Raw genomic sequence first — 12,211 nt, forward strand, 5'->3', positions numbered from 1 at the left:
CAGGCTTTGCATTGGGGAAGCGGCGGTTAAATTTCAAAAGCGGCGGGAAGGTGGGTGAGAATGCTGGACGCGGCTTTGAGGCTCCTCCCTCCCGTTGGCGTCGGGCCACCCCTGCCCGGGGTTTGGGGCGGGCCAGCCTGTGACGCTCAGCAGCCTGCCGGGAGAGGCGGAGTCTTCTCAGTCAGGAGGGGGAACACTGAGGTGGGCAGGTCCTTGTGGAGCCCGGAAGGGAGCTGGGGCACGGCGCTCAGGACCGTGACTGGATGGGAGCCGGTTAGGCACCGTTTGAACTCCCCCCACCCCGTTGCCCCATCAGGGCTCGCACCGTCCCCGAGAGAAAGGCCCGGTGGCCGCGGGCAGAGATGGGCGCAGAACACTGCCCCAGCCACCGGAATCCGCTGCCGCTACTAGGAAAGAGTTGCATAGCCCATGGGCTCTCCCTGTCCTTTACTGGCTGGGGCCCGTGGAAGACAACTGCTAGTAAAAGTCCTGGGTTCAAACCCTGCTGAAGATCGATGTGGGTGAGCAGGTAATTAAAAATAGTATCGTAATGCTTATGTTTCATACAAGGGTTCGGAATTAAGGCTGCACAGCTAGCGTTAGTTATGCCATTTGCCAACTTTTGAGCACTTTCCAATTTATTTTTTGTAACAAGTATATATTTAAAATTACTAAATTTTTTTTTTGATGCACCTACCTTTGGAGATTCATGCCCCGTATGGGCCCTCCTCTTTCTAAGAAAGAGTACTTTTGCACAGAACAAGAAAATTTTTGTTCTTTGTCAACATGATGTATTGCTTATGACAAAAAGCAACATACATAGCACAGTAGTAGAGTAGTACCACTCTACTACTGAATGAAATTGAACATAAAGAACACATATTGACTCACCTTTGTCTACGGGAGTAGGGTGAGCCTATTTGCTAGCACACAATTTCTGGTTCCTTGGTTTGATCTCGGAGATTTTCAACTGCAGATCAGTGTATAGTAATCAAGTAAAAAAACAAAACAAAACCCATAAACCACACAGATTAGAGATGTAAGAGTTTAAGTGGTTAATGATTAAACTCCACCCAGGGTCCTGGCTGCCAGCCCTGCACCACCCTCCCTGCTGCCACCCAGCATCCTGGTGTGGCCTGGGATCTGTCCCGGCTTCCGACCTGCTGCCACCCGGTGTCCATCCTGGCTGCCTGCCCCAGCGGGGCTCTGCTGCTGCTGCACCTGGGCCTCTAGTGCTGCCTGGCATACCAGTGCACCAAGCATCCTGGCTACTGGCCTCGCTCCCAGTTTCCTCGCAACTGCCAGCCCCGTTGCCACCCGGGCCCCACGCTCTGCTGCCTGCCCTACCGGATCCATTATATGTCATATATTTTGTCAATTCAGATATATTACTTATTGGTGAAGATTATGGGATCCTAACTTGCGGGGATTTTAGAGAAACCAAGAAGCACAAGTGACCAGAGTCTTCATCTTGTAATGGCAGGAAATTGATCTTGTGATCTCTGGTTACTCTTCTTTTAGATGGTGAAAATACTCCAAAGGTCCTACCAATATATCTTTGTTTTCCTGCTCCAAATACAGTAAGCAGTCAATACTACGGATATAAGAATCACTGCAATTAGACATCTAACCCTGCGCTCCTGGCCCCTGTCCATGTCCCCCCTCCCGGAAATGGGTGGGGGTGGGCAGGGGTAAGGAGGGGCTGGCTTTCAGCACCACCACTGTTAAAAAAATGTTCCTGTGTCACTGGTTCACAGTGAATCTACCACACATATATATTATCTTTGTCAAGTGCTTTTATTAACAACAAATACAGCCAGTCTTATGTGTAAAACTAAAACCCACTTTTTGGTTTAACTTTTTACATAATATCCATGAGACATCCAAAAACACAAAAAAACAGATTAGAATTTCAACTCTACTGCTGATTTTTTGTTAAGAAAAATTATCATGTTTACATGCTCTGGTTTCAGTCTTGTGCACAGCAGATTAACAGTAAGGCCAGCATTGAAAAACACACATTCTGCAGGCACAGATGTTCCTGGAATGCACAGGTAACTGTTTGCCAGTTTTCCAAGCCTTGGAAAACACTGTGCATTAGCCTTTCACCACTCCAATGGACTGCATTCCAATGAAGGACAAGGCTCCCCGAAGTAATTTTCCAGTTCATTTTCTATTGCATTCTCCTTTTTGGTGTAACCTTCACCTAAAAGCATCACTACAGCACTCTTGAGTTTCATGCATTTTTTTCGGCCCTGGCAGGATCATTGGCTTTCATCTGATGCTCCAGAGAGTGACGAACAGCAGCCTTGAAATCAGCAACTTTTCCATTTTCGACAGGAGCTTTGCTTCTGAGGTGAGTTTGGAGAAGACTGTTGCAAATTGGATACATATTTGAAATTGACACTGACTGTTCAGCAGACATGACAGGTGTAGTGCATTTTAAAGTGGAAAGTACTGGTAAGATATCCTCTATGAATTGCCAGTGCTCATCTTGCAGCTGAAGCGTTCAGGCATCAGATTGTTTTGTTGCCGAGCTATCTGAAAGCACAGCTGTTATAGTCCACCTTTGCTCACCGAGTCTTGAAAACATGTCATATACCGAATTTCAGTGAGTTTTACACAATTGGATCAGACAGTGTTGCTTAACCTGAAGCTGTGTTTGTTTTCTTTCGAGTGCTTTTGCAGTCACAGTGCTGTGGTGGAAACGTGCAACTAGTCTACTTGCAGCTTCAATAGCCGATCCACACTACTTGAAGAAAACCCATCATTAATGGCTAGCTGCAAAGTATGGGCAAAACAATTGACAGATTCCCATGCAACATATCTCGGAATAGTAACTTGTAGCGCATTTTGGCTTTGTATTGCCACCAGGAGTTGCCTCTGCATTTTCCTGTCTTTTCTCATACTGTCTTTGGCCATGACAGTGCTCTCTCTGGCAACTGTCACGCTGTCCTTTTCCACTGCAATGATTTCCCGGGAAAGCTCTTTGTCAGATTGCCTCTCTGTCCTCAGATACTGCCTCCACCTCTGCATTTTTTTTTATTTGTTTTGAGTGGGCACTGTGTAATGATGCCTGTGAACATTTCATCATGACTTTTCTGTTTTCTCTCCAGCTACTCCGTCACTGACAAAGTCCCTGACCTCAATGGTCTGGCCAGTACAGGTGCCGCAGTGACGGGGTATTAACAGAAAGACAGTTGTTGTTCATATTTTGGGGGTGGCTTTGACAGCATATTTTTAAATGCATTTCTGGTTTTACGTCCCTGAGATTCTTCTCAGCCTGGGGGGGGATCCTCAGAGATGGTAAGTGGTATGTGAATTGGGATTTTTATCCATTCGGTATGTGCTGTTTGGCTTTGTAGCTGTACCTTGGAGATTTGGGGGGAGGGGATATATGTTCCTGGTCTGCCTTCACAGTTTTCCTGTGCCTTGGAGGTGCTTATATAGCAGGGATGGGCAAACTTTTTGGCCCGAGGGCCACATCGAGATTGTGAAACTGTATGGAGGGCTGAATAGGGAAGTCTGTGCCTCTCCGAACAGCCTGGGCCCTGCCCCTATCTACCCCTTCCCACTTCCTGCCCCCCTCAGAACCCCAAACCCATCCAACCCCCCCTGCTCCTTGTCCCCTGACTGCCCCCTCCCAGTACCTCCTGCCCCTAACCGCAACCCAGGACCCCACCCCCATCCAACCCCCCTGCCCCCCATCCCCTGACTTCCCAGCCCCAAAACTCCGCCCCATCCAGCCCCCCCCCCCCCGAGACCTCCTGCCCCTTACCCAACTGCTCCCTGCTCTCCCCGCCCCCTTACCATGCGGCTCAGAGCAGCAGGACTAGCTTATTGGAAAGCCTGGGAGGTGGGCGGGTGCAAGCTGTGCTGCCCATGCAGTGGCATGGCTGTGGGAGAGGGGGTGTCAAGGTTCCTCCCCCACTCTGAACTCTAGGGTACAGATGTGGGGACCTGCATGAAAAACCTCCTAAGCTTATCTTTACCAGCTTAGGTCAAAACTTCCCCAAGGTACAAAATATTCCACCCTTTGTCCTTGGATTGGCCGCTACCACCACCAAACTAATACTGGTTACTGGGGAAGAGCTGTTTTAACGCGTCTTTCCCCCCAAAATATTTCCCAAAACCTTGCACCCCACTTCCTGGACAAGGTTTGGTAAAAAGCCTCACCAATTTGCCTAGGTGACTACAGACCCAGACCCTTGGATTTTAAGAACAATGAACAATCCTCCGAACACTTGCACCCCCCCCTTTCCTGGGAAATGTTGGATAAAAAGCCTCACCAATTTGCATAGGTGACCACAGACCCAAACCCTTGGATCTGAGAACAATGAAAAAGCATTCAGTTTTCTTACCAGAAGACTTTTAATAAAAATAGTAGTAAATAGAAATAAAGAAATCCCCCCTGTAAAATCAGGATGGTAGATATCTTACAGGGTAATTAGATTCAAAAACATAGATAACCCCTCTAGGCGAAACCTTAAGTTACAAAAAAGATAGACAGAAATAGTTATTCTATTCAGCACAATTCTTTTCTCAGCCATTTAAAGAAATCATAATCTAACACATACCTAGCTAGATTACTTATTAAAAGTTCTAAGACTCCATTCCTGGTCTATCCCCGGCAGAAACCAGCATATAGACAGACACACAGACCCTTTGTTTCTCTCCCTCCTCCCAGCTTTTGAAAGTATCTTGTCTCCTCATTGGTCGTTTTGGTCAGGTGCCAGCGAGGTTACCTTTAGCTTCTTAACCCTTTACAGGTGAGAGGAGCTTTCCCCTGGCCAGGAGGGATTTCAAAGGGGTTTACCCTTCCCTTTATATTTATGACAGGGGGTACAGTGGGGGGAGGGGCCAGGGGCTAGACTCCCTGGCCGGGAGCTCAAGGGCCAGGCAGGACAGTCCCGTGGGCCGGATGTGGCCTGTGGGTCCTAGTTTGCCCAACTCTGATGTATAATATCAGAAGAGCGAGTGGGGTGAATCTAGGGGTGAGTTCTATAGTACTCCCTCCAGCATTTAGGCTGTCATTACCCTGAGGCGGGTGAGTAGGAGGCAAAGTGTGACCTTTTTTAAAAAGGCAAAGGACAGACCAGTGAGAGATGCTGTGAAGTTATTCACCATGATGATTCCTCCAGAAGTGCTCGAGGAGTGGAAGGAGGAGCTTCTGACTGCAAGCTTTCCCTGGAGAGGGGGGTGGGTGGCCATGCAGCTCTTCCTCATAATCTCTGAACAATTTTTCAGCCTTACCTTTTGCTTTATCTCCCCTACAGACATGTTGAATGTGCAGAGAAAAATGGATAGGGTTCTGCAATGATTGCCTGAAGCATTCACTGTTACCAGTCTGTTAGAATGAGCATTACAGGGCATTTGTAAGGGATCAGTACTCTGTCGCTTTTACAGGCATGCAATGTCTACCTCATGTAAAGTGAGAACACTAACCAAACTCTTTTTCTGTAACCACTGCCTCAGTAAACATTACACTTGTCACAAAAGAATGTTTTTCTTATTTGAATCCCCTTGGGGAGGGAGGGCATAAAAACTGCAACTGTTTGCTGCCAGCCACCATTTTGAGGTGGCAAATGGGGGAGGGGAAGATATCATTTACCAAGCAAAGGGAAGGGGAAGTAAAAATAGATACATAGGCATGTGCCTTCTAGAGTGTGGTCCTGAAAATGGTCACTAACTGGGCTTCATCATGAGATAGAGGCCAATTACTTGGCCAGAGTATCCACCATTTTGAAAAGGTGTGTGGAAGACCAAGGGACAAATAGATAGCATAGGCTGATAGAGGGAGCAAGGCAGGGAACCTGGGACTCAGAAAATCTTCTAGCTCACAACGCTCTAGAGTGGCTGCAGCCATAGGGCACCTCGAACGGAAGCTAGTACAACCCTATAACATAATACATTAAAATATAAATGTTAAATTATAAAAAAGACTTACATGCCAAGATTCCCTTCATAGGATCTGCCTACTCAGTCTTGGTCAGGGTCTCAACACAGTTCCAAGAAGCTGCTCAAGGCATATTGTGAGCTTTTGGGATATTTCCATAGCTATTGTGATAAAATGGAATCCAGGAGCCAATAGACAAAATCTGGCTGTGCTCCAGCTTATAAACAGGGGAAGGAACATCTGGTCAACTTGACCCCAGAACAGTGGAGGGCATGTAGGTAAACAGAGAGGCCAATAATGATCACTTGAAAAGTAGGGTAGGATAAGAATAGGAAGACTGTCAAAGCAGTTTTCAGCAGCATTGCCTACACATGAACAATAGACTGAATTAACTTGATTTGTAGCAAAGTTAATAACTTCAAAAGAGGACTCCAGAATTTGTGATAAATGCAGGGTCAGTGCACTATAATGAATTGCAGCTGTGTACACAAGTGTTTTCAAATCAGATTAACTCAATTTAGTCCTGTTTAAACTCCCCATGTAAACCAAGCCTCTCTTATTATGTGGCTGAAGAGTGCCTAGCATATGGGGCCTTGATTTTAGTTGGGTCCTCTAGCAAAAGCTCTGACAGTGGGGACTAAAATGGTCTTTGTCACTATAAAATTGTGAGACTTAGCAACACTAATCACCGTTGCTGACCTCAAAAGTTTAAAAATCATGAACCAGACTCCAAAAATCATGAATATAAAAAATGATTCTGGTCTATCGTCTGATTTCTGAACTCCTAAAATTGTTGCACATGCATTGAGGATGGGCAGGAGTCCAGAAATCAGACGACAGACCAGAATCATTTTTTATTAATCATTTTGCCTCCCTTTGGTAGGTAAATCCTGCTCCTATCCCATTTCTATTTTGTGGTCTGTCATATTGTTCCCCACTTTGCTTTTTTGACCTCAACTGCAGGCTTCCCTCCCTGCAGAGTATGGCCTTTTCTGTGCCCTCTCCTATTTTTTTTCCTCCTTTTCCTTACTCTCTACTACCTTGTTTAATATTTTCCCCCTTACTCATGCAATCTTACACACAGTATGGAAGCTAACCTCTAAACTACTGGAATAGCCCCGGCATGTTGTTGGCAGCCAATGAATAAGAGCAGCTTGAGGAACCATATATTCATTTTTCAGAACAAATCACTGAAAATGCTCTTGGATACCAGAGTGATAAGATGGTTTGAAAATAAAGAGATGCATTCTGTAGCTATTTAGCCAAATCTCAACATTTCTAACTTCATGTGTAGTTTCATTTTCATGTTATTTTGATGCATTCTTCAGAGGGATCTGCTTGCTCACTTTCAGCATGTTTTTAAATGTTACTATTCTGCTAGTTATCAAAGCGACAACACTGGGAAAAGATTTCCTAAAATAAAGGAGCATGATGGTAGAACTCTAAACTGTACATATGCAGGTAAACCACCAGATGGCATGCATCTGTCACTTATTTTTGAAATGACTGGTCAATCTTAATGAGTGAACAAATAGGCTTATAGCTAATGAACACTAAATGACTGTTTATATAGGAAGATAGGCAAGGAATAGCAGTGACAAGATACTATAATTTGGTTGTATTTTCTTTAAGGCTGTATTAACTGATTTACATAAAATATGAACTGACCAAACCATCACCATAACTTGAACCAAACATCAGTTGAAGTTCAAATAAGGTGTAGTTACTGTTTTCTAATTATTTTTCAGTTCTCCATGCTTCTGCACTTCCTGGTTCCATTTGGAAGTGAAATGCTGAAATACCACACAGGTTACTTGTTTTTGTATGATATTCAGTACAATTTTTCAGACATGAGAGATATTACTAAAATCACTGTAGTACTTAGGCATTAAGTACAATAATTAAAAAACATACAAAACTAGTCCTTAATTTAACTTGGGAAAATTGTTTTATTTTCCTTCACCCATAATTCCCTGCCTATACCCTTTCCTTCTCTCCTACATCTTGATTTTTCATTTCCTTTGATTGCAGCTATTTTTCAGTTCAAAGAGCAGTTGGACTAAGGTTTATTCTGATCTCTAGTAGTACATGTTCAGGACCCAGCACTGCCGATGCTTTATTTCATCCTTAGCAGTGATATTTCCTATTTTTCCAGCACAATTCTTTTGCAGAGGAAGAGATGTTCCCTGATGACAGCAGTGTTCGAGATAAAGAGAAGCTAAGATACCAGAAGTAACTGAAAAGATTACATTTTATTTGCCAATTAAAAAAATTAGAGAGACTCCATGGTCATTGACTGAGGACTGCTGCAACATAATACAGTTTCTGCTGTGAAGTTACAGAACACAAGATTTAGTTTGATATAACAAAACAATACAATTTGAATGTAGAACACTGCTCATACAAGCATCTAAAATTTCTGTACATAAAAATGTACAAACCCAGAAAGCAAATGAAAAAATTGATTTTGAAAAATATGGGGAAAAAATTGTGTTCCTGTTTTTAAGAGGTACTGTGCACCTGAAGCTCCTGACATTGGACCAAACCACTGACCACTGCTGTGAAGAGCTTTCCTCCTGCTTCACAAAAGAGATGAGATGAATGCACATAGGAAGGAAACTATATAGCAGATCAGATGACATTACCAACCCTGCCACTTGTGTGGGTTTGGTACACAATGAAGCTGAAGAAATGCTGAGAAATATTTGACACATCACCTGCGAAACAGGTGAAACTCTCTGGGATGAGGAATGGCAATAAAGAAAACTGTTCCTACTCCTAACGGTAATTGTCAATGAAAATCCTACTGAAAATTGTGACAATGTTCATGATTCTCAGAAAGCCAGCATTTGACTGAGGAAAATCTCCAATGCTTATGCAAAACCATTCAGAAAGTACTGGTAGCCATGTTTCAACTAGGTATGACTTTTGCTGACATCTTGGATGTCCTGCAATTCAACTTCAGACCAGGGCATGGCATGGACACAGCCCCAGTAATACTAAGGGATGAAGAGAGGCCAATCTCATAATACCTGACCTCTCCACAACTTTTGACTGTCAACTGCAAGGTATTGCTGACCACTTACAAGACATCGCTGAACCAGACATCACAGCAATAGCGCTCCAACCGTTCTTTTCCAACAGGCTTAGAGGAATGATGGGAAACTGTTCCTCTTCCAGAAAAGTCTTCACTTGTGGGCTCCCACAAGGAACTATCCTGTTCCCCCTCCTCTTCAGAATCCAGGAGACCACTTGGAGAGGTGCTGCGACACATTGGTTTCATTGCCAAAAATACACAAGACACCCAGCTTTATTTCTGATTGTTTAGAGATTCAACTGCTATCCCCACTAACATGACACACTGGCTCCATGACAAAGACAGCTTGCTCAAACTTGTCTACATGGGGAATTATTCCAGACTAGCTTCATGGGTGGACACACTTATTCCAAAATAAGCATTTCTTATTCCAAATTAGGTTAATTTACTGGATTTATGTAATTTGGAATAAGGCTCTCTTATTCTGGGATAAAAACCTCCACACATAGAATTAATCAGGAATAGTTAATCTGCTTTACATTCACACCCTCCTGCATTCTGGATTAATTTTCACATGTAGAGAAGCCCAAAGACTGAAATGTTGGTAGTTGAAAGAGGAAAATGTTTTCAAGACATTATAGGAGATGGAATGAGTTGAATTTTACCTCTAGAAATAAGAAACATAATGTGGAAATATGCCACTGAGGCTGAAAAAAACCCTTAATTCTTGGTGGAAGATGGTAAACTTCACATACAATGCTCAGTTGAACCAAGCAACTGCATATATGATGTCTGATGCCCAAACTGAATGGATATCTCCTATTGTATCACTTGGGTTAAATGTCAACACCAGTGTGATGCAACCAATAGACCATAAAACAAAATCAGACATGGAAAATCCTTGAACTTGAGGCTTGTATGGAAGAACAGGGAATTGGATATATTTGTAATAACAGTGCAATTCAGCCTTATGATATACATTTAAATAAAGACAGAGGAAAATGTCATTATCAGCTAGATCCTTTCTTCCAGGTGCAGACATCTTCATCTTTTATACTGACAGAGCAGAAGGACCTAAGATGAGTCAGAGGGATTTTGGTGTGAAAGCGTAACAGTAATTTTATAAATTATTTTCTTTGAGTGTCTGGGTGGGTGTGTTAATAAAGTTTGATGCCTGTTTCTGAATGAGCAGCTCTCCCCTGCCCACTGACCGCTTGGCCAGTGCTCACAGGATTTATGTTTAAATATTAAGTGTTAGTGTTAAGTAAATGTTTTCTTTTTAAATCTGTGAATGACGACTTTTTCATATGTGTATATAGAGGCCATGTATATTACACTGTATTAGGTACAGAATTAGACTAACACTAAGACTAAAAGCCTTTGAATGTGGGATCTTTATATGCATGTTACATTGAAACTACTGTATTCTCTATATTAGTGGTTCTCAAAGTTTGTTTTTTTTTTTTTTTTTTTTTGCAGACAACCTGAAAATTGCTGAGGGTGTCAACAGCCCACTTACTCATCTTTCCAAATGTTGTTTGTACCGTTAGCTAACTATTGCAAACCGCTTTGGATAAAAGTGCTATATAAAAAAACCCTTTATTTTTGTTCTACAAATAAAAGCACATAACTTATTTTAATATCAGTAGTCTTACCTTTCTAATGTGATGGATGTGCCCTCTCTTCCCTGCCGTGGCAGCCCCCAAGCTGGGGCTGGGAAGGAGGGGAGGGGTCTCCCCTGCCACAGCAGTCACTAGGCTGGGAAGCCACTGTGCTGCCGCAGTAGCCCCTGAGCTGGGGCTGGGAAGGAGGGCCGTCTCTCCCTGGCAGCTGCAGTCCTGAAGATGGGGAAAGTCACCTCTTTCTCTGGCCACTGCAGCCCTGCACGTCCCAAATTCCCCCCACCCCCTCTTCTCACCCCAGTCCCCTCCCACCTATCCCCTATTCCCCACAAGGCCACCACCTCATCTTATATGTGAGTCTTCTCCAGGATACAGGCACCTAATTGGTGGAACCTCACCTGCGCGGCTCCACTAATTAGGTGGGTGGCCCTTCATTCTCTTGTGTGCGCCCAGGCACGCACCTTAGAGGGAATTAGCCGTGGACCACCTGAATGGAGCTCACGGACCACAGTTTGAGAACCTCTGCTCTATAGGTGTTAGGTATTTTATGCAGTCTGTCTTTTATTTTGCTGTACTGCTTTATTGTGTAATTGTTAAATATAACTCTATTGTGTTTTATTAAATCCTATGTATCTTTTCTTGCTTTATTAAACTTTTTTTTAAAAAAAATTTCTGTTAAAAGAATTTCTGCTTGCATCAATCCTTGAGCGGAAGGCTGTATCCGTGTCCTTTCAGGGGTTAGCAAGACTAGTTTGCTCTGGGGAGTCCTCTGCAGGTTGGACACAAGCCCCCTGGTAACACACTGGCAATTCCTTTCAGGCGGGCCACAACCTTGTTACCCTTTTGTTAAATTAGAAGCGCTATTGTAGGCTAATTTAATTGGCACCTAAAATTTAGAGTAACACATCCTCCACATCCTTTTGTTTGTGCAAAATTGTACTTCCTATTTTTTGGGGATGCTTCCTGCCAGCAGTCTTTCTAATAAAAGAAGGGAATTATATAATACAATGTTTATCTGTGTGGATTTTGCTGAAAGAAATGTAAGGTTTTTTTTTTGGTACAAACACATTACTAAAGAAAGGACCAAAATCAGGTCTTGCAGCATCTGTCCATCATGAGTAAGTTTACAGTGCAGTTTACATTATTAGGATAGAAATGTGATTACAAAATTTACATTTCTAATATCCTCTTCCATTTAAACAAAGATCTTAATTTTTCTGTTATTAAATAAAAATATTCCATTTAAAACATATAGAAAAAATATATTAAGGCACAGGAGCTAGTTATTCTATTCTACTCTGCACAGGTAAGGCCTCAGCTGGAGTACTGTGTTCTGTTTTAGGTGACACTTTACAAAAGATGTGGATAAATTGGAGAGAGTCCAGAGAAGAGCAACAAAAATGATAGTCAGTTTAGAAAACATGACTTATGAGAAAAGGTTAAAAATACTGGGCATGTTTAGTCTTGAGAAAACAGTACGTGTGTGACTTGATAACAGTCTTCAAACCGATTAAGGGCGGTTGTAAAGACAATGGGCCTGTCCATTGAAGGTAGGACAAAAAGTAATTGGCTTAATCTACAGCAAGGGAGACTTAGACAAACACCTTAGATATATACTTGGTCCTGCCACAGTGTGGTGGGCTGGACTGGGTGACT

The 12,211-nt window shown here is 43.1% G+C and overlaps 1 long non-coding RNA gene across 2 annotated transcripts; it reads left to right on the forward strand.

Moving 5' to 3' along the window:
• The first annotated feature begins 164 nt into the window (after nucleotides 1-164).
• Nucleotides 165-11,194, forward strand: LOC140911436 (uncharacterized). Of its 2 annotated transcripts, none has more exons than XR_012158954.1 (4): nucleotides 165-529; nucleotides 2,263-2,356; nucleotides 9,966-10,041; nucleotides 10,413-11,194. It is a non-coding gene; the product is annotated as an uncharacterized LOC140911436 (long non-coding RNA). The 2 variants fall into 2 exon arrangements; XR_012158953.1 differs by having other exon boundaries at nucleotides 166-529; nucleotides 9,966-10,047.
• The last annotated feature ends 1,017 nt before the right edge of the window (nucleotides 11,195-12,211 follow it).

This window comes from Lepidochelys kempii, chromosome 5 (genome assembly GCF_965140285.1).
Source record: "Lepidochelys kempii isolate rLepKem1 chromosome 5, rLepKem1.hap1, whole genome shotgun sequence".
Taxonomy (NCBI): Eukaryota; Metazoa; Chordata; order Testudines; family Cheloniidae; genus Lepidochelys; species Lepidochelys kempii.